General features: G+C 43.7%; 1 protein-coding gene and 1 long non-coding RNA gene across 4 annotated transcripts in view; one reads left to right on the top strand and one right to left on the bottom strand.

Annotated features, from left to right (window-relative positions):
• POLN (DNA polymerase nu) overlaps positions 1-19,189 on the bottom strand; it is a 175,073-nt gene that overhangs the window by 39,680 nt on the left and 116,204 nt on the right. The window lies entirely within an intron of this gene.
• Positions 1,931-6,871, top strand: LOC309661948. Its single transcript, XR_014264391.1, has 2 exons — positions 1,931-3,760; positions 4,109-6,871. It is a non-coding gene; the product is annotated as an uncharacterized lncRNA (long non-coding RNA).

Here is a 19,189-nt window from a genome sequence, read left to right as displayed (position 1 = left end):
GGAAAAGATGAAAAGTTTATTTCTAAAAGATACATGCACCTTAATGTTCATAGCAGCAGTATTTATAATAATAGCCAAGACATGGAAGCAACCTAAGTGTCCATCAGCAGATGAATGGATAAGCAAGATGTGGTATATATACACAATGGAATATTACTCAGCCATTAAAGAGAATGAAATAATGTCCAGCAACATGGATGGACCTAGAGGTTATCATACTGAGTGAAGTAAGTCAGGCAGAAAAAGACAAATATTATACAATATCACTTATATGTGGAATCTAAAAAATAGTACAAATGAACATATTTACAAAACAGAAACAGACTCACAGACATAGAAAACAAACTTACGGTTACCAAAGGGGGAAGGTGGGGGAAGGGAATTGGGAATATGGGATTAACAGATGCACACTACTATATATAAAATAGGTAAACAACAAGATTTACTGTATAGCCCAGGGAACTATATTCAATATCTTGTAATAAGCTATAATGGGAAAGAATAGGAAAAAATATATAGATATATACATATATATATGTATAACCGAATCACTTTGCTGTACACCTGAAAACTATCACAGTATTGTAAATCAACTATACTTTAAAAAAAAAAGAAAGACACATTTCAAAGACTGAAAATCCTACAATGTTCTTTCACCATAGTGGAATTAAACTAAAAATCACATCAGGAACAGTAACAACAAAAACTAGAAAATTCCCATATATTTGGAAATTAAGCATTGTACTTCTAAATAAGTCTTGAGTCAAAGAAAAAAACCAAAGTAAAAATTAGAAAATATTTTTAGCTGGATGACAGTGAAAATAGGTATCAAAATATTTGAGATGCAGCTAAATAAAGTCATGCTCAGAAAATTATAGCCTTAAAACCATATTAGAAAAGAAGACTGAAAAGCAATGATCTAAATACCATAACAAACAGTTGGAAAAAGAAAGAATAACATGCTGAGTTCAAAGAAAGTAGGAAGAAGAAAATGATAAAGAGAAGACATTAATATAATAGAAAATAAATGTATAATAAAGAGATTTAACAAAGACGTAATTGGTTCTTTGAATAAATTAATAAAATTGAAAAGTCCCTTGAAAGGCTGAATAAAAATGAAAAAAGGAAGGCACAGTTATCAATGCCAAGAAAGGCAAGGGAATATCATTTCAGACTCTATATTCATTAAGATGATAAAAAGAGAATATATGAGCAACTTCATGCCAATTAATTTGGAAATATAGACAAAATGGACAAATTCACTGTAAAACACAATAAACCAAAACTAATACAAGAAGTAGGAGAAAATCTGAGCAGTCATATAGCTATTAGTCATATAGCTATTTTGTGTGTTGTATCCCACACATAAAACCTCCAGGTTCAGCCAATTCACTGATGATTTCCTTCAAACATTTAAGGAAGAAACAAGACCACTCTTACATAAATTCTTCCAGAGAATGAAAAAAAGAAGGAATACTTCCTAACTCAAAAGCTTGACAAGGAAATTAAAAGAAAGGAAAATTATGGCCAGGCTGCTTGCATAAATTTAGATGCAAAATATTAAACTAGCAGAAGAAAGCATGATCTAATCAATGGAAAATAGGAAAAAAAAGAAAACTCATATACGTTATGAAAATATAACATAAGAAGATAGAAAAGGCATAATATATCAGTAATTACAAGAAATGTTAATTCACCAATTAAGAGAAAGGGACTCACAGATTGAATGTTTAAATTTCAATATTATGTACAAAAAGACACATAAAGGTTAAAATAAAAGCACAAGAAAAAAAAATACAAGACAAGTATGCTCCAAGAGAAATCTTAACATTGATCAACATTTAATTTAAACCAAGAAAAAGTCATAAAGGACAAAGAAGGAGATTACATTCTGTTGAAAATAAAACAAGAAGATACATACATCAAAAACATATAAACACCTAACAATTCAGTCTCAAAACCTCTCAAGAAAAAACTCACAAAACCACAGGGAGAAACAGATAGATCAACAATTATAAAATTGGATATTCTAGCATACTCCTCTCAGAAACTTGTAGGTCAAACAAGCAAGCAAGCAAACAAAAAGCAGAGAAACTGAAGACCTGAACAGAGCAATTAATAAGCTCAAGCTGTGAGACATACATAGAACTCCACGACCAAGAAAGTAAGGATGCATACTTGGCCAAAAATGAAGCCTCATTAACTACCAAAGGATCCATATTACACAAATTATATTCTTAACTATACTACAATACACTAATAAATTAATAATAAAAGGGTAATAATTAGCATTTTATTTTATTTTTTTCTATTTTCTTCTTGATTTTTAAAATTGCTGCCCTTTATAAATTACTTTTTTGTGTAGTAGAAAAATTTGGACTTGTTCTTTTTCCAGATTATTGAGTTGAATACTTACCTCATTTGTTTTTATTTTCCATTTCTTGAAAAATGTATTTAAAGTTCTAAATTTCCCTCTACTGCTTTTGTGTCCCACAAGTGTTCACATATTGTATTTTTTATTATCTTTAATTTCCAAACATTTCTTAATTTCCTATGATTTTTTTTAACACCAAGGGTATTTTTATAATATATTATTTTGTTTACACTCTTACCAAGGGGCCTTTCCAAGACCAAATATGATAATGTGTCATTAACTGTTGAGTATGATTATCTCAACCTTGTAAACCTGAAACTCACAAAATGGAGGCAGACCCCCTACAAATCACCACAAGCTGAGTAAATTCCATATGGATCAAACCTTTCAATATAACAAATTAAATCACAAAGACAGAAAAATATACTTGACTATTTATATGATTTTGGGATGGGAAATAGTATTTTAAAGATGATAATCAAAAACAAGCAATAAAAGGACTAATAGATTTTATGGTATAAAATTTTAAATGTTTGAACATTAAAAAGAATTAACATAATTGAAGGCCAATAAAAAAACAGGGAGAAATGTTTGTTTCATAATTGCTGAAGGGCTAATACATTTATTACAGAAAGAGCTCCTGAAAAGTAATAAGAAAAAGAAATCCTGATATAAATGGGCAAATGCTATGAACAGGCAATTCACAGAAGAAAAAGAAATGATCAATGAATAAATAGAAGTTCAGCTTCCATTAATAATTAAGCAAATGCAGGCTTCCCTGGTGGCACAGTGGTTAAGAATCCGCCTGCCAATGCAGGGGACAGGCGTTCGAGCCCTGGTCCGGGAAGATCCCACATGCTGCAGAGCAACTAAGCCTGTGTGCAACAACTACTGAGCCTGCGCTGTAGAGCCCCGAGCCACAGCTACTGAGCCCACGCACCACAGCTACTGAAGCCTGCGAGCCTAGAGCCCGTGCTCTGCAACAAGAGAAGCCACCACAGTGCGAAGCCCATCGACACAACTAGAGAAAGCCCGCACGCAGCAACGAAGACCCAACGCAGCCAAAAATAAATAAAATAAAATAAAATAAATTCAAAAAAATAATTAAGCAAATGCAATTAAGTGAATTAATAAGAGACTTTTTCACTTAGCAAGTTGGCAAACATTAAGCAAAACTGAAATATGTGCTGTTAGCACAGGTGCAGGGTAAAGGGCATTGTGATATACTTCTGATGGGAGAGTAAATTATTACAACCTTGTTGGAAGGCATTTGGGGAGTATACATCCAAATCCTTAAAATGAGCATATACTCTTTGACCCCAGAATTCCTTTTCTAGGAATTTATCCTAAGGAAATAGATTTGGTTTGAAGATATTTATTAAGAAGGCATTTGGGGGGCTTCCCTGGTGGCACAGTGGTTGAGAATCTGCCTGCTAATGCAGGGGACACGGGTTCGAGCCCTGGTCTGGGAAGATCCCACATGCCACAGAGCAACTAGGCCCATGAGCCACAACTACTGAGCCTGCGCGTCTGGAGCCTGTGCTCCGCAACAAGAGAGGCCGAGATAGTGAAGAGGCCCGCGCACCGCGATGAAGAGTGGCCCCCGCTTGCCGCAAGTAGAGGAAGCCCTCGCACAGAAATGAAGACCCAACACAGCCAAAAATAAATATAATAAATAAATAAATAAAAGATTACTATTAAAAAAAAGAAATTCTTTAAAAAAAAAAAAAGAAGGCATTTGGGAAATTGTTTTAATTAGTGCATATCTATACAGTGAAATCCCATATAGCTATTTAAGACACTTTTGTAGAAGAATATTTACTGAAATGAAAATATGCTATAGAGGTCTTGGTAAACTTAAATTTATGCCAGATAGATAAGCAAGGGAGGAGGTTAGAACGACCCGTGTGGTGGATTAGAGTTGGAGACAGCAGTGTGGACTCACGTGTGGCTTCACACAGACACGGATGGCTACAGATAGAAACATTTATAGGTACGGGTACACACACAGGGCAGTGTACACGCACATATCTCCTTGCTCTGTCAGCCGAGAGGGCCTAGAAGCAACGACACCCCCTAGCACCCAGATCTTGGCTTCTGATTCCACCTCCAGTAAAAGCAACCAGGGCTCCTTGAGAAACGGCTGATTCTAGGACTGCGGCAGGAAACACACAAGATGAGCCTGGAGCATCCTGTAGTGCCAGAGAGTAAGGAAGCGATGAACACACACACACACCGAAGAGGTTAAGTCAAAGGGACACAGGAGCCAAGGGAAAGAGCTCCCACTGCAAAGCTGGAATAATGTGAATAACAAAATAAATAACGTCATGTTGGATTATAACCCAAAGGACAGAATAAATGTCCATGACGTCATACGGATATAAATAAGTGACTGAATAAATACATACATAAGGGAGAATAGACACGCTGCCCAGGCAGAAGAATCCCACATAACTCACGTAGATGCTCGGTCCACAAGAGGAGGGAGCCTAACTCCCGACTCCATAAGGGTGGGCTGCGGTTAGTGACTAGGGGGATAAAAGGGGACTTTACAGTAGAGAAATCTGGCCACCACCACCTCGGCCAGGTGATCAAGGTCGACACCAGCAGCGGTAGGTCATGTTGACAGCGTGAACCCTTGCCGTGATCGAGGAGAAAGCACGTCACCTCTTTGGTCTCCCTTCCCGGAACCCATATCCCCAGTCTAACCACGAGACAAACATCAGACGAACGTCAGTTGAGGGCTATCCTACAACACACGTGACCAGCACTCCTCAAAGCTGCTACGGTCACTGCAGACAAGCAAAGTCTGAGAAGCTGTCACAGCCCAGAGGAGCTTAAGGGGACGTGACGACTAAAGGCAGTATGGGACCCTGCAACAGAAAGCGGACATTACGGAAATACTGAGGAAATATGAATAATGTATGACTTTAGCTGATAATAACGTATCAGCACTGGGTTCATTAACTGTAACGAATGTACTATATTAATCCAAGATTAATAATAGGGAGAACTAGGTGTGGGACATATGGGAACCTGTGGTACTCTCTTTGCCACTTTTATGTAAATCTAAAACTGTTCTAAAATAAAAAGTTTATTTTTGGGGACTTCCCTGGTGGTCCAGTGGTAAAGAATCTGCCTTCCAATGCAGGGGACGCAGGTTCCATCCCTGGTCAGGGAACTAAGATCCCACATGCCTCGGGGCAACTAAGCCTGCATGCCACAACTACTGAGCTCCCACGCCTCAACTAGAGAGAGAAAACCCACATGCCACCACTAGAGAGAAGCCCGAGTGCCGCAACGAAAGATTCCACATGCCTCAACGAACCGACGCAGCCAAAATAAATAAATAAATAAATAAATAAAAAGTTTATTTTACAAATAGATAACACTACGCTAGTTTACAAAATAGCATATATAGTATGATTGGTTTCTTTAATCAAAACTGTAGACAAATATGTGGGAAAAAAACAAGAGGAACTCTAGTGGGCTTATGGCTATTTGGTTCTTGTTACTTTTAACATTTGGCAATTAAACTTTTTTCTAACCAGTAATAATTCTACAGAAAAATTAGGCCATTAAAAAAAAATCTCACCATAAATACAAAAGAATCAGCAACTTTCCTACCAGTACTGAGAAAGAAAATATAATAAAAGGACAGCACTCACAATAGCAAAAAACCCCCAAATACCTGACAGTAAGTTTAAGAAGAAATGTGCCAGCTCTTTATGAAGGAGGGCACCTCATGGGGTGCATGGAGAGCAGGCCACGCTCCTGAAGATGGGACACTGCACTGAAAAGACGCTGAAAAGACGCCAAGTCCCCATGGCAAGTTTTATCATTAGAGTATCAGTGCGACTATAAAGTGAGAACTTCATAAAGTGATTCTAAAGTCCACCTGGAAACAACCCAAGTGAGAACGGTCCTGATGATGTTACGAAGGGTGAACAAATGGTAATGGCGGTCGTGTACGACAGGGAAAGCTCAGTACTGACACTGATGGAAGACACACAGGTGAGCAGAAGAAAACGGAAAGCCCCAAACAGGCCATAGTGTATATAGAAGTAGAGTCTATGATTTGGCATTTCAAATCTCTACTGGGTTGGAATTAATTAACTACTTGGAAAATTATAAAGTTAAATGCCTACTTCATATCATACACAAAAATAAGTTAGAGACAAATGAAGGTATCAAGAAAAGATGATGATAAACACGTATACGGAACAGCATGGAAAGCCTAGAGGCAGGCCTGTAGCCCGTGGGCCCCGGTGCATGACAGAGGCCGGCCGTGGGCACAGCACAGACATGCCCGCACGTAGTGTTGGGGCGACTGACTTGCCCTGTTTGAAAAGATCAAATTAGCTCTTTGTTTTCATGTATCACAAAATCAAAAAATCCGAGTCCAGATGGATTAAAAGCCTACACATGAAAAAAAAAAAAGCAAATTTTAAATCAAGTTAAAGAAAACAAAGGAGAATATAAGTTCCCCAAATAGAAGAGTATTGATAAAAAGACACAAACAATATAAACCATAATAAGAAATAATGATAAAGTATTCTCCATCATAATTTGAAAATCCTGTATGATAAAAAGCATCATAAGTTAAGAGAAAATTAAAAATTATACACTGGGGAAATAAGGTAATATCCAGAATATACAAAGAACCTCTATTAGTCATTAAGAAAAAGAATCTAATAGAAAACTGGGCAAAAGATACAAACAAATAATTTCTAAAAGTAGAAATTGGAAGGGCTAATTAAGAGAACGTTATTAGTCCTGTAAAATGCAAATAAAGATCACAAGACATCACTTTCCACAGAAGAGACTGGCAAACACAAAGTCTGCCCACACTGAGGAGTGGCCAGGACAGAGGACACAGGTTCTGGGCGCAGCGTGGGGCTCAGCTGGGCGGGGCGCAGGGCAGACTCGAAACTGCTGTCCAGCTCATGGAAGCAGACAGACACTGGCCTCCAGCCAAAGCGAACTTCCTGGGGATCTGACGCTGGCCCGAGAGCCAGGCCTGAGGGCGCGCCCAGACCTCGGACAGCACCTCGCGGCTGCGCTTTTCCACTGGCCGGGCCGTCTGCACCTCCCCCGCCCTCGAGGCGGGCAGAGAACTAGTGTGACTGCAGAGAGGGGACGCCAGGCTCACAGCAGGCAGCCGTCGTAGGCAGGGCGGCCAGGAGGGAGCTGTCTTCTCCAGGCCCCACTCGAGCCAGGACTTACAGACGTTTGTAAGGGCCTCTGAATTTCCTCGTGTCCGAAGGCTCTCATTTACAATGGCTTGTGCGCAACTCAGGAATGGTTCCCTCGGTTGAGTCATTATGTTTTGTAAAATATACATAACTTAAAAATTTATCATTTTAACCATGTTAACTGCACACTTTACTGGCATTGAGTGTATTCACAATGTTGTGAATCACTACTATGCATTTATTTATTTGGCTTTTTGGTTTTTGGCTGCGTTGGGTCTTTGTTGCTGTGCGTGGGCTTTCTCTAGTTGTGGTGAGCAGGGGCTACTCTTCATTGCGGTGCGTGGGCTTCTCATTGCAGTGGATTCTCTTGTTGCGGAGCATGGGCTCTAGGCGTGCAGGCTTCAGTAGTTGTGGCACATGGGCTCAGTAGTTGTGGCTCACAGGCTCTAGAGTACAGGCTCAGTAGTTGCGGTGCACGGGCTTAGTTGCTCCGTGGCATGTGGGATCTTCCCAGACCAGGGCTTGAACCCGTGTCCTCTGCATTGGCATGCAGATTCTTAACCACTGCACCACCAGGGAAGTTCACTACTATGTATTTATTTCCAGAACTTTTTTATCATCCCAAACTGAAATTCCATACCCATATTTCCATTCATTTCTCACTATAATTAAAAATATTGTGAGGGGGAGGAACTGATTATTTTCACCTTTTTTTACTATTGAGATATAATTCACATAGTGTAAAACTCATCCTTTTACAACGCACAATCCAGTGGTTTTTAGTATATTCACAATGCTCTGTCAACCATGAGTACTATCTAATTCCAGAATATTTTCATTAGTCAAAAAAAAAAACCAACCCAATACCAGTAATCAGTCCTTCTCCATCCCTGTCACACCCCAGCTGCTGGCCACCACTGCTCTGCTTTCTGTCTATACCCTTGCCTACTCTGGACATCTCATCTCACGTAACGGACTCCTACACCATGTGCCCTTTTCTGACTGGCCTCTTTCATGCAGCCTGCTTTCTAGGTTCATCTGTGTAGTAACATGCGTCAGTGCTTTGTTCCTTTTTATGGCTGAATAACAGGCCACCATGTGCGTGGACCACACTGCGGTTTCCATTCAGCTGTTGGTGGACACTTGGGTTGTTGCCAGCTTCCGGCTGTTGTGAATAGTGCTGTACGAACATTCAAGTACGAGTCTCTGGGTGGACGTGTTTTCATTTCTCTTAGACACATGCCTAGGAGGGAGTGGCCGGGTCACATGGTAACTTTACATTTGCTTTTCTTGAGGAAGTGCCAGGCTGTTTTCCACAGTGGCTACAGCACTTTACCCACCAGCCAGGTATAAGAATTGATGACTTTCATCCCGGGGAAAGCAGAAGTCAAGATCAGTCCTTGAGCTCTTTACTCAATTTGCCCCAGAAAACACACTCCTGGGGCCCTTGGTGAGTAAGCCACACTCCCCAGAGGGAGAGCCGATTGAGCAGCAGAGGCCCTGCTGCCCCCGAGCCCGGCCGCGGGGTTACTCCTGCCGCGTCAGACCACGTGAGCCGTGGCAGTTTCATCTGTGGCCTGGGGAAGACGCGAGCCCCGATGGCAGGTTATGGCCTCGGGTCATGGGTCAGGGCCGTCCACTCCTCAGCTTCCAGCCTGACTCCAAGCTCTGGCCAGAGGTGAGGCCTCCCTGCCACCCCTCCCACCCTCCCCCATGCGGCCTGCACCCCTCCGCCTGCTCACCCCCGTTTAGGTGAGGTGAGGACCATTCAGGGGCTGCTAGGGCGACAGTGAATCAGACTGGCCCCCGCCAGATGTGTGCACAAGCAGGGCACACGTGGTCCCACAGTGACCGTTTGCTGAGCGCCCACCAAGCCCCCAGGCCTCCCTCTGGGCTTCGGCCCTCTTGGTGTTTCCACGTGGATGCTGCAGAGACAGCTCAAGTTCCACACGCTCAAGACCGGACTCTTGCTTCCACCAGCCACACCGGCTTCTCACCTGCCCCTCACCCACCAAGCTGCTCACCCTGGACTCACCTCCCCCCTCCCCACATCCCAGGTGTGGTCAGTTCCACACCTGCTGGCTCTGCCACCCCTACCGACTTCTCCCCGACACGAGCCCAGAAGACGAAACAGCCCCTCTGCCTTTCTCCCCCCAACAAGAGCCACAGTGAAACGTAAACGCTTCCTTGCTGAAAACCAATCGATAGGGTCCTAGTTAAAGATGGCACCCTAGTCAGGCATGTGTACCTGCTCCCTCCTGAGATTCCACTAATATAGGGCAAAGGAGTTAACAGGTATAAACCTACAAGAAAGAAGAGAATGGGAGAGGGGTTATCAGCAGGCACAGCTGCGTCTGAGCACGTGCACAAGGGGTGAGAGCCCAGGGGGAGCTTTGGGCCCAGTGGAGCCCAGGAAGGCTCTGCAACTGGGACCGTCAGGTACAGCCCAGGCAGGAGAGAGACAAGGGACTGAAGGCAGGAGGGGGACAGAACGGTCAGACGCCCTCTCTCTGACTCACCACCCATCGCCCCCAGCCCCACACGGCCAACGTGAGTCTAGCCGGGCATCTGCTCCCCCAGAGAGATGATGATGATGAATAAAACGAACCAGAGAACTCTCTACAGAAGGCCCTAGAAAAGTGACCTCCGTATTTGGGTGCTTGGGGGGTCCCCTGTGTGTTGTGCCCAAGAGCCTGGTCATTCTGAAGTGAGGCCCACAGGCCAACACTCCGCTCTTGACCTGAGAGCTCTGACCAACCCTTTCATGTCACTCTGAACTACGAACGGATGAGTGCGTCACCGAGGTCCGCCTGCCACTCCTCTGAAGCTGGATCCACATGCGCTCCCACGACCCTCGTGTGACCGAACGGGGCAGCCCCTTAGTCTGGGTGCATGTGGACAGCCTTGAAGAAGACACTTAGGTGCGTAAACCCCTCCTCAGGTTCCTCCTCATTTCTTCTCACCAAGGTCATCCCTACGGGCCTGCTTTGTGCTCACAATGCTAATTAAAGAGATTCAAGTCTGGCCATAAAAGTGCAAGTTTCTACAATTGAAAAAAAAAAGCTTCTAAGAAAGAAATGAAGGAGATGTTCCCTCTGTGCAGCTGTGGAGGAAGAAACAGCATTCATAGATCCGATTTGAAAAGACGCTAAATGGGGAATTTCACATGAATGTCCTTCCTGGTTTCCCAAGAAGTATGAAATCTGGCATGAATCCCTCAACAGCAGCAAACTTCCCTTTTCTCTCATAAATTTCCCCTTGGAAGTCTCGAAAGGCCCCCAGACTTCACAATCTGCTGTTGTGTCCTGTGAGAATCATCTCAAAAGATTCCTGTCATTTCGATAGGTTGTTGCTTGATCATTTTTTTGCCCTGGGAATAATGCTAAAGTTGGCATGTCTGTGTTCCTAATTTGTATAAATACTTATAAGACTTGGCTGTTAAATAAGAAAAGCGTTACTGGCAGTCTCTTCTTCCAATACACACAATATTGGTTAAATTAAAACCCACGGCCGTCAGATGATTATTTAACAAATCATTTGAGAGCCCATTTTTCACTTTAACATCTCCTTTATCAAGTATTAATTTATATATATGTGTGTGTGTGTGTGTGTGTGTGTGTGTGTATATATATATATATAGATGTCTATTCTGGGACTTTGTTTTTAAATTGATCTATCCCATTTTGTATCCTATAACAATGTTTTAGTAACTGTGGCTTTATAATAAATCTTAATATCTCGTAGGACTTGGTCTTCCTTATTGTTCCTCTTAAAAATTTTTTTCATGATTATTATGGATTTTTTTGCATCATAAACTACAGATTAATTTGTCTAGTTACTAAAAAATCCTACTGGTATTTTTGGCACATTTATTAGGACATTTCTATATCTATACATTAGTGTAAATAATATCTTTATAAAAATGAGATTCCCTATCTTCTTTTCTGTGTTTCTCTATTTTTAACTTTTTTTCATCTAGATTTTGCACACTTTTGCTTAAGTTTATCATAGGTATTATGTCTTTCTCTTTGCATGCTTTTTACCATTACATTTTCTAACTGGTTGTTGTTTATATTTGGGAAGCAATTTCTGTAGGTCCACTTGTACCTGGTCTTCTTCCGGGTCCTAGGACCAACCTTTTCTTTCAGTTTGTTCTCTTGGTTTCCCAGGCAGGCCATCCCACCATTGCCTCAAAATGATCCTTTTGCCTCTTCCTTTCCAGCTGTTACGCTTCTCCTCTGTTACACCAACCAGAGCGACCGTGGAGAGTGGTGGTGACAGCGGCTCATCTGGGTCCTGGGTCTCACAGGGCTGCTCTGGGGCTCGTGCCTGGCTTGCTGCGCTTTGTTGGCTTGGGGTGGGTGAGAGTCATCAGCCGGGGAGGCCTAGAGGAGCCACATGGTCTGACTGCATCTCGGAGCGATAAGGTGGAGGCAGCTGGAGGTGGATGTGGAGCAGGGCCGTCAGGAAGCTGTGTGGGCAGTAACGAGGCCTGAGCTGAGGTCGCAGACGGAAGAGGCCCAGAAAGCGGACCGCGGGCCTAGCTGGAACAGGGGGTTGGGAGGGAGGAAGGGGAGAGTCAGGACGGCCTCCGCAGGGACTGGGCCCCGGTGCCGAGCTCTCTCCAGACATGTCTGAAGTGTCCTGGGACAGCCAGGGAAACCGCCGCTGAGACCCAGAGTCGCTGGCCTGGAGCTCAGGACAGAGGCGCTGTGAGGATGCACCACTGTTTCCCAAGGTCTCCACGCTCCCTGTGCCGTCAGCCACCTTCCTTCCCCGCCTTCTCCTCGCTCCCGAGAGCCCAGTGCCACCTCACCTCCTCAAAGAAGGCTTCCTGACTGCGCAGCGCCCTGGACTTCGCCCGTATGGCCTCTAGACCATCGCAACGAAATTTTCGGCTGCATTGTGTAACGTCCTCTGCAGGCTCTGTGGGCATGGCTGCCGTCTTCTCGCGGCTGTATCAACACGTGATTGACATTCAGTTACTTGCTGAGTGGGCGACTGGATGATCATCTCGGGAGCTGAGCGTCCTTAGTCCCAGTAGCCAATGGCACAGGTGGACTTGGAGCCCAGGCGGAACCAGGGGAGGGAAAAGGGCCCTGGGTAAAGCCTGGGGAATCCCTTCACTGGGAGCAGGTGCAGGCCCCCCACCCCCCATGCCTCCTCTCTTACCCCTGTGGGAGGGCGGCCTGGCTAACCGGCAAGTTGGCCAGGTGGCTCCAGCTTGGATGCGTTCTGTCTGTCCTCCCATGCGGTGAGCCCTGCCCTTGCAGGGCAACTTCTGCAGAGTGGACTTGGTCCAGTTCGGGGCCAGGTAGGAGCCGTCCATCTGACCATGGTGCAAGCCGTGCTTTCCAATCGGCTTCATCAGAACAAAGCTGGCCGTGTTTGGATTTCATTCCCTGGACATCCTTCCCAGTGGGGTTTCTCCCTAAATCCCTGCACTGTCCTGTGTCCTGAGGGACCAGACTCCGCAGATGGCTCTGGTGCCCTCCGGCATCACGGGTTAGGCCAACAGGGGCACCGGCAGATGGGACGGTGAGAAGGCGGCGCCGAGTGTTCCTGCCCCTCACCTGGCTGCTGCTGCCCTGACAGCATCTGTGACCTCATGGGACCTCCAGGCTCCATCACCAGCTGCCTGGGCCCTTCCGGCGCTCACCAGGCTCCAGGACTGCCTTTCTCCAAGCACTCCTAGCTGCTCGCCCAGCCACACCTCTGCAAATGGCCCCTCTTGAAATCGAAATCCTGGTGGAGGCTCTGACTATCACAGCTCTAGACGTAGCAGGCTGAGAAAGGGGCGCGGGGCACGGACTCCCTGAAACCCTAGGGGTTAAGAGCCACGGCCCTAGAACCCATCCTGCTGCAAGTGGATCGTGCTGCTAAGGCGGCGACCGTGTGACCTCCGGCAAGTTTAACAACCTCTGTGTCAGCTTATCCAAAACACGGGGAATAACAGTGTCACAGGCATTAAATGACATGTGCCTCAAACAACACAAGGCATATAGTAAGAATCAGCAAGGATTCGTTTTTTTTTTTACCGTGAAAGGGATAGAAAGCAGAGAAGAAAGAGGGAGAGAAACCTCCTGGGCACAGGCAGTCAGAACAAAGTGCAGATTCTGCTGCTTTTTCTTCTAAATCTCTATTACAGCTCCAAAGTAAGGTACTCATTGCATTACGTGTATTGAAGTCCTTTACAATTTGAGAAAACTCTCCAGGTGATTTTGTCCCAGTTTTTCCACCCTGAGGGGTGCAGAGAGACTCTGTCGCCCAAACGCTGAGACTCGGCTGTGCTGATCAGAGCTGCCCGGGGGACAGAGGCTGGGGGTGGCCCCCTCCGAGCCACACAGCTCTCGGCACCTCGGCGGGGAATCAGCCACATGGCTGTGGTCACCGGGCAGGCCAGGACTCTCTCCTCTTTGACAAGAAGAATAGTAATAACTCCGTCCCACTGAAAGTGGTGGCCTTCGTCAACAGGCGTTGGCGATTTTGCTTTGTCTATTAACCTGTGCATGTCGCTACTATCCTGTTTGGGAGAATATGTAACCTTAGGAAGCTCTGAGAGGTGATAAAACACTAAATTGTTTTAAAATTGCCAGTGCTTGTAGGAATATTGGTAGGAATTAAATGTGCCAGAGATATGATCAACTTTTTTTTTATACAGTTTTTTTTAATAGTATTTTTAAATTAATTAATTTATTTTTGGTTGCATTAGGTCTTCGTTGTTGCGCGCGGGCTTTCTCTAGTTGCATCAAGTGGGGACTACTCATCGTTGTGGTGCACAGGCTTCTCACTGCGGTGGCTTCTCTTGTTGCAGAGCACGGGCTCTAGGCACACGGGCTTCAGTAGTTGTGGTGTGTGGGCTTAGTTGCTCTGAGGCATGTGGGTTCTTCCTAGACCAGGGATGGAACCCATGTCCCCTGCATTGGCAGGCGGATTCTTAACCACTGCACCACCAGGGAAGTCCCTGATCAACTTTTCAATAGAAGAATCCGAAAGATTAAGCAATACCACTAAGGAGAAAGTGACTGGATAAGAAAAAACAAAACAAAACAAAACCTCTGAAGCAGACCTAATCATGAGAAGAGTCCTTTGTTATAATTAATCATTATGGCAGAAATTTCTTATGGAAGCACTGCATAGGATCTAGGAAAAAAATAATAATCTGTGGTCAGCAAATGTTTAACAATGCTTGTATCTTGAAATCAGTGCTATAAATTGTATCCTAAAAGAGCAATAATCCAAATGATACAACATGACATCCTAATTATGTATGGTGGCTCAGTGGTTAAGAATCCGCCTGCCGGGCTTCCCTGGTGGTGCAGTGGTTGAGAATCTGCCTGCTAATGCAGGGGACACGGGTTAGAGCCCTGGTCTGGGAAGATTCCACATGCCGCGGAGCAACTAGGCCCGTGAGCCACAACTACTGAGCCTGCGCGTCTGAAGCCTGTGCTCTGCAACAAGAGAGGCCACGATAGTGAGAGGCCCGCGCACCGCGATGAAGAGTGGCCCCTGCTTGCCACAACTAGAGAAAGCCCTCGCACAGAAATGAAGACCCAACACAGCCAAAAATAAATAAATAAACAAATAAATTTTAAAAAAATTAAAAAAAAGAATCCGCCTGCCAATGCAGGGGACATGGGTTTGATCCCTGGTGTGGGAAGATCCCACATGCTGCTGAGCAACTAAGCCCGCACGGCACAACTACTGAAGCCCGTGCGCTAGAGCCCGTGCTCTGCAACAAGAGAAGCCACTGCAATGAGAAGCCCATGCACCACAGCGGAGTAACCCCCGCTCACAGCAACCAGAGAAAGCCTGCGTGCAGCAGTGAAGACCCAATGCAGCCAAAAATAAATAAATAAAATAAATAAATTTATAAAAAAATAAAATAAACCTCATTTGAAAATAAATTTCCCTTCTGGGAAATGCAATAAGACTTTTTCAGTGGATGAATGAATGAAATGTAAATTCTATTTCTCTCTTTAGTTCTGTCAATTTTTGCTTCAAGTATTGTGAAGTTCTCTTACTAGATACATTCAAATTTAGGACTGTTGTGTCTTCTTGATGAATCAGTCTTTCATCATTATGAAATGTTTTTCTTTATTTCTGGTCACACTCTTTGTTTTGCAGTGTTAGCGTCCCATCTTGGTATTTGATTTTCATTTACCCCATTTGCATTTTGTTCTGTCTCTCTTTCATTGAATTCTTTTGGGGGAATCGCATATTTTTTAATATCCCATTTTATTGCCTCCATTGATTTTTTTAAAAATTTACTTTATTTTTTAATTTATTTTATTTATTTGGTTGCACCAGGTCTTAGTTGCGAGAGGCAGGGCCTTAGTTGCAGCATGTGTGCTCCTTAGTTGCGGCATGTGAACTCTTAGTTGCGGCATGCATGTGGGATCTAGTTCCCTGAGCAGGGATGGAACCCGGGCCCCCTGCATTGGGAGCGTGGAGTCCACTGTGCCACCAGGGAAGCCCCTACCTCCATTGATTTTTTTAACCTATACTTCTTTTGGTATTGTTTTAGAGGCTGCCTTAGAAATTACAGTATGCATCTTTAAGTCATCATAGTCTACCTTTAAATAATATTGTAATACCTCACAGTGTAAGAACCTGAAAATAGTATAATTCCATTTACTCCCTTTCCTACCCTTTGTACTTTTTAATGCCTTATATTTTAGATCTATGTTACAAACTTTTAAAAAATCTTAGTCTTTTCAAGAATTCAAACTATATATAAACTATACATAGAACTATATAAAATATATATAAAATAAACTATGTAAAGTAAAGATTAAAATGTTTTTTATATTTATCCTGGTATTGACCCATTCTGGTGCCCTTTATTCCTTCCTGAAGATCCAGAGTTTCATGAGGTATCATTTCTCTTGAGCCTGAAGAAATTCTATTAGCATTTCTAGTAGAGCAGGTCTACTAAGACACATTCTTTCAGATTTTGTAAATCTTAAATTGTCTTTATTTTGCCTTAATTTTTGAGAGATAATTTTCTGGATCTAGAAATCTAGATTGAATGTTTCTTTCAGCACGGTAAGGATGTTTGTTCCATCGTCTTCTGGTCTCTGCCGTTTCTGTAAAAAGTCAGCTGTATTTTGTGTTGTTCTTTGTATATAATGTCTTCTTCCCTCAGGTGGCTTTCAAGGTTCTCTTTAGAATTCTGTCACACTAGCCCATGTGCAAGTAGGGTTTAGATGGTCTCTTCTTATCCCCTCTATGGAAGATTCCTCCTCCTCCTCCACTCCACCAGGGATGAGAGAAGCCAGGGGTTTCTTCTTTTCTGTGAAGGGTTCATCACTTTCTGGAGCTCTGTAACTTAGCTGTATCCTCAGATTTCTGGTAAGTTTAGAAAAACTAATTTTGTAGTTTATTCATCTTGGTTTGATTGTTAGGGTTAGAGCAAGAGTCTCTTATGATTTTTTATATCTTAACTAGAAATTCATCCTTTAATTTTCTCATAAATTACAAATGAAAAAAACTAAAATAGCTATGTTTCAGGACATATAATCCAGTACAGTGCATCAGGAGGAAGGTGTAGGGGAGGTCGTGCTAACTTTCAAGGGCATGTGGCCTATGAACTTGGTTTCACTATCATGTGGCAGTGTGACCCAGGACCCTAAACCACAAGGTCCCAAGGAGACTTTTCATCACTGTTAGTGGCAACCCCAAAGAGCTCCCCTCCAAAGCTGTTCTTGGCCTTCCAGGCAGAGACCCTCTCAGGTGGTCACCAAAAGTCAGCCTAGAGTACCCAGAGCACTCACATAATTCTCTGCAACACTAACCTGCTTACCCAGAGATTACTGAAGCCTTGTACAACTCAGTGATGAAGCAGATAGGACGTGGTATTTAAGCCCATTTTTAAGACAGACATACCCAAATACTGACAACACAAATGGTTGCACCTTTGCTGTACAGTAAGGACAGGCTAGGCTATGCTCAGAGGCTTACAAAAACAAGGGCTTATTTCTTGTTCATGCAACATGTCCAACACAGGTCAGCTGAGGCTCTGCTCCATGTCATCTGCATTCTGTGATTCAGGAGCAGAGTCTAGCCTACCTCTGGAACAATGATGCTTGTCATGGCAGAGGAAGAAGAAAATATGGATAACCATGTGTTGGCTCTTAAAATTTCTACCCATTGGTGACAAATGCCATTTCTGTTCACGTGTCATTGGTAGCAAGTCACATGGCCAAGCCTGAGTCAATGGGCAAGGAAGTACACTCTTCCTCTAGGGAGGGATAGCAAATATGCTTGAATAATAATACATTACACCACACTCCACCCTTCTGACCACACATATTGGCTTTCCTCCTCCTTGACAAGAGTGACAATTCCAAGTCCCATCTGATAGGGCATCAGGATTTTGTGATCATCTTTATATCAGGTCTTGATGGGGCTCTCTTGATCTGGAGGCCAAGGAACTAAAAAGTCAAGTCTACCCTTCACTCCACACATGTGCTATGCAACGGTGGGGCAGGCACAGGACGCCCACAACAAGCACTCCCACGTGGAAAGGGGAAGAGTGGGAGACCCATGGGCGTCACTGGTCCACGGCGACTCTGAATTCTCGCTGGGTAGGCGCTGAAGGGGCCCTTCTCAGCCCCTTGTTCACCATGGCCATTTGCTCCACTCCTGGGACTTCTTTTTCCATTATCTTTCTTGGCTACATGTAAAAGGGTACTGAAGGATTTTCTTTCCTTGGGGGAATGAGCATATTTCCCGGACTGCTTCTTGGCTGTAGAATACGTGGGGCCCCAGGTTTGCAATCACAGTCTCCTTTAGCCCAGACTGGAGGTTCTTTGGGAAGTACAGTGCTCAGAAACACAATAAGTCCTATTTTACTTCAGTCAGCTCCATGTGCTGACAGACATTCCCACAATTCGCTTAGAGATGCATCCTCTCTCCAGACTTCACCGCAGGTGCCTGCAGCTTATCAGGAATTTGGGGGAAAGCTACCATTAGTCTCTTTTTTCAGCGCTGTGTTGTCTAACTGTACGGATTTATGGATGCCACCTTCTTTCAGAGATGTTAACAGTAGACATCAAAGCCGTACCTTTCATTCGTTAAAGGCAGTGTTTTAACTGGCCTTTGTTGTTCAAAGCCCTTTTCAGATTCATCTTTTACTGGTTGGAGATGAGAATCATTTCTATATTCAAATATGTAAAACTCCAATTTTCTGGAATCTTCTTATTTCTTTTCATTCCTACTTGTACACTGGCCAGTTCTTTTCTGAGTTTGTTTCTTATGGTACCTTGTCACATGCAGACAACAGCAACCAAAGCATGTTCTAGCATTCTGCTGGCCCACTCTGCCCCAAACCTCAGCTCATTAGGGTATTATTTGCTTCACAAGTTATCACAGGTGACAGTTTTGCCAAATGTTATACCATTTACCAAGTGCCATCCTCCAGCCTCCAATAAACATCTCACTGCCTGCCACCTGGCCCCAAAGCCAGTGCCACATGTTTTAGGATTCATGACAGCAGCCTCTTAGTCCTGGCACCCAGTCCTGTAGATGCCATGACAGGTCAAGTTATACTGCCATAATAAATCACTCTGAAACCTTACTGCCTACAGCAAGAATACTTTATTTTTCTTCTTCACCA

This window comes from Balaenoptera physalus (genome assembly GCF_965194825.1).
Source record: "Balaenoptera physalus genome assembly, chromosome: 5".
Lineage (NCBI taxonomy): Eukaryota > Metazoa > Chordata > Mammalia > Artiodactyla > Balaenopteridae > Balaenoptera > Balaenoptera physalus.
Note: the sequence above shows the minus strand (reverse complement) of the source record. Positions and strands in the feature narration are given on the sequence as shown.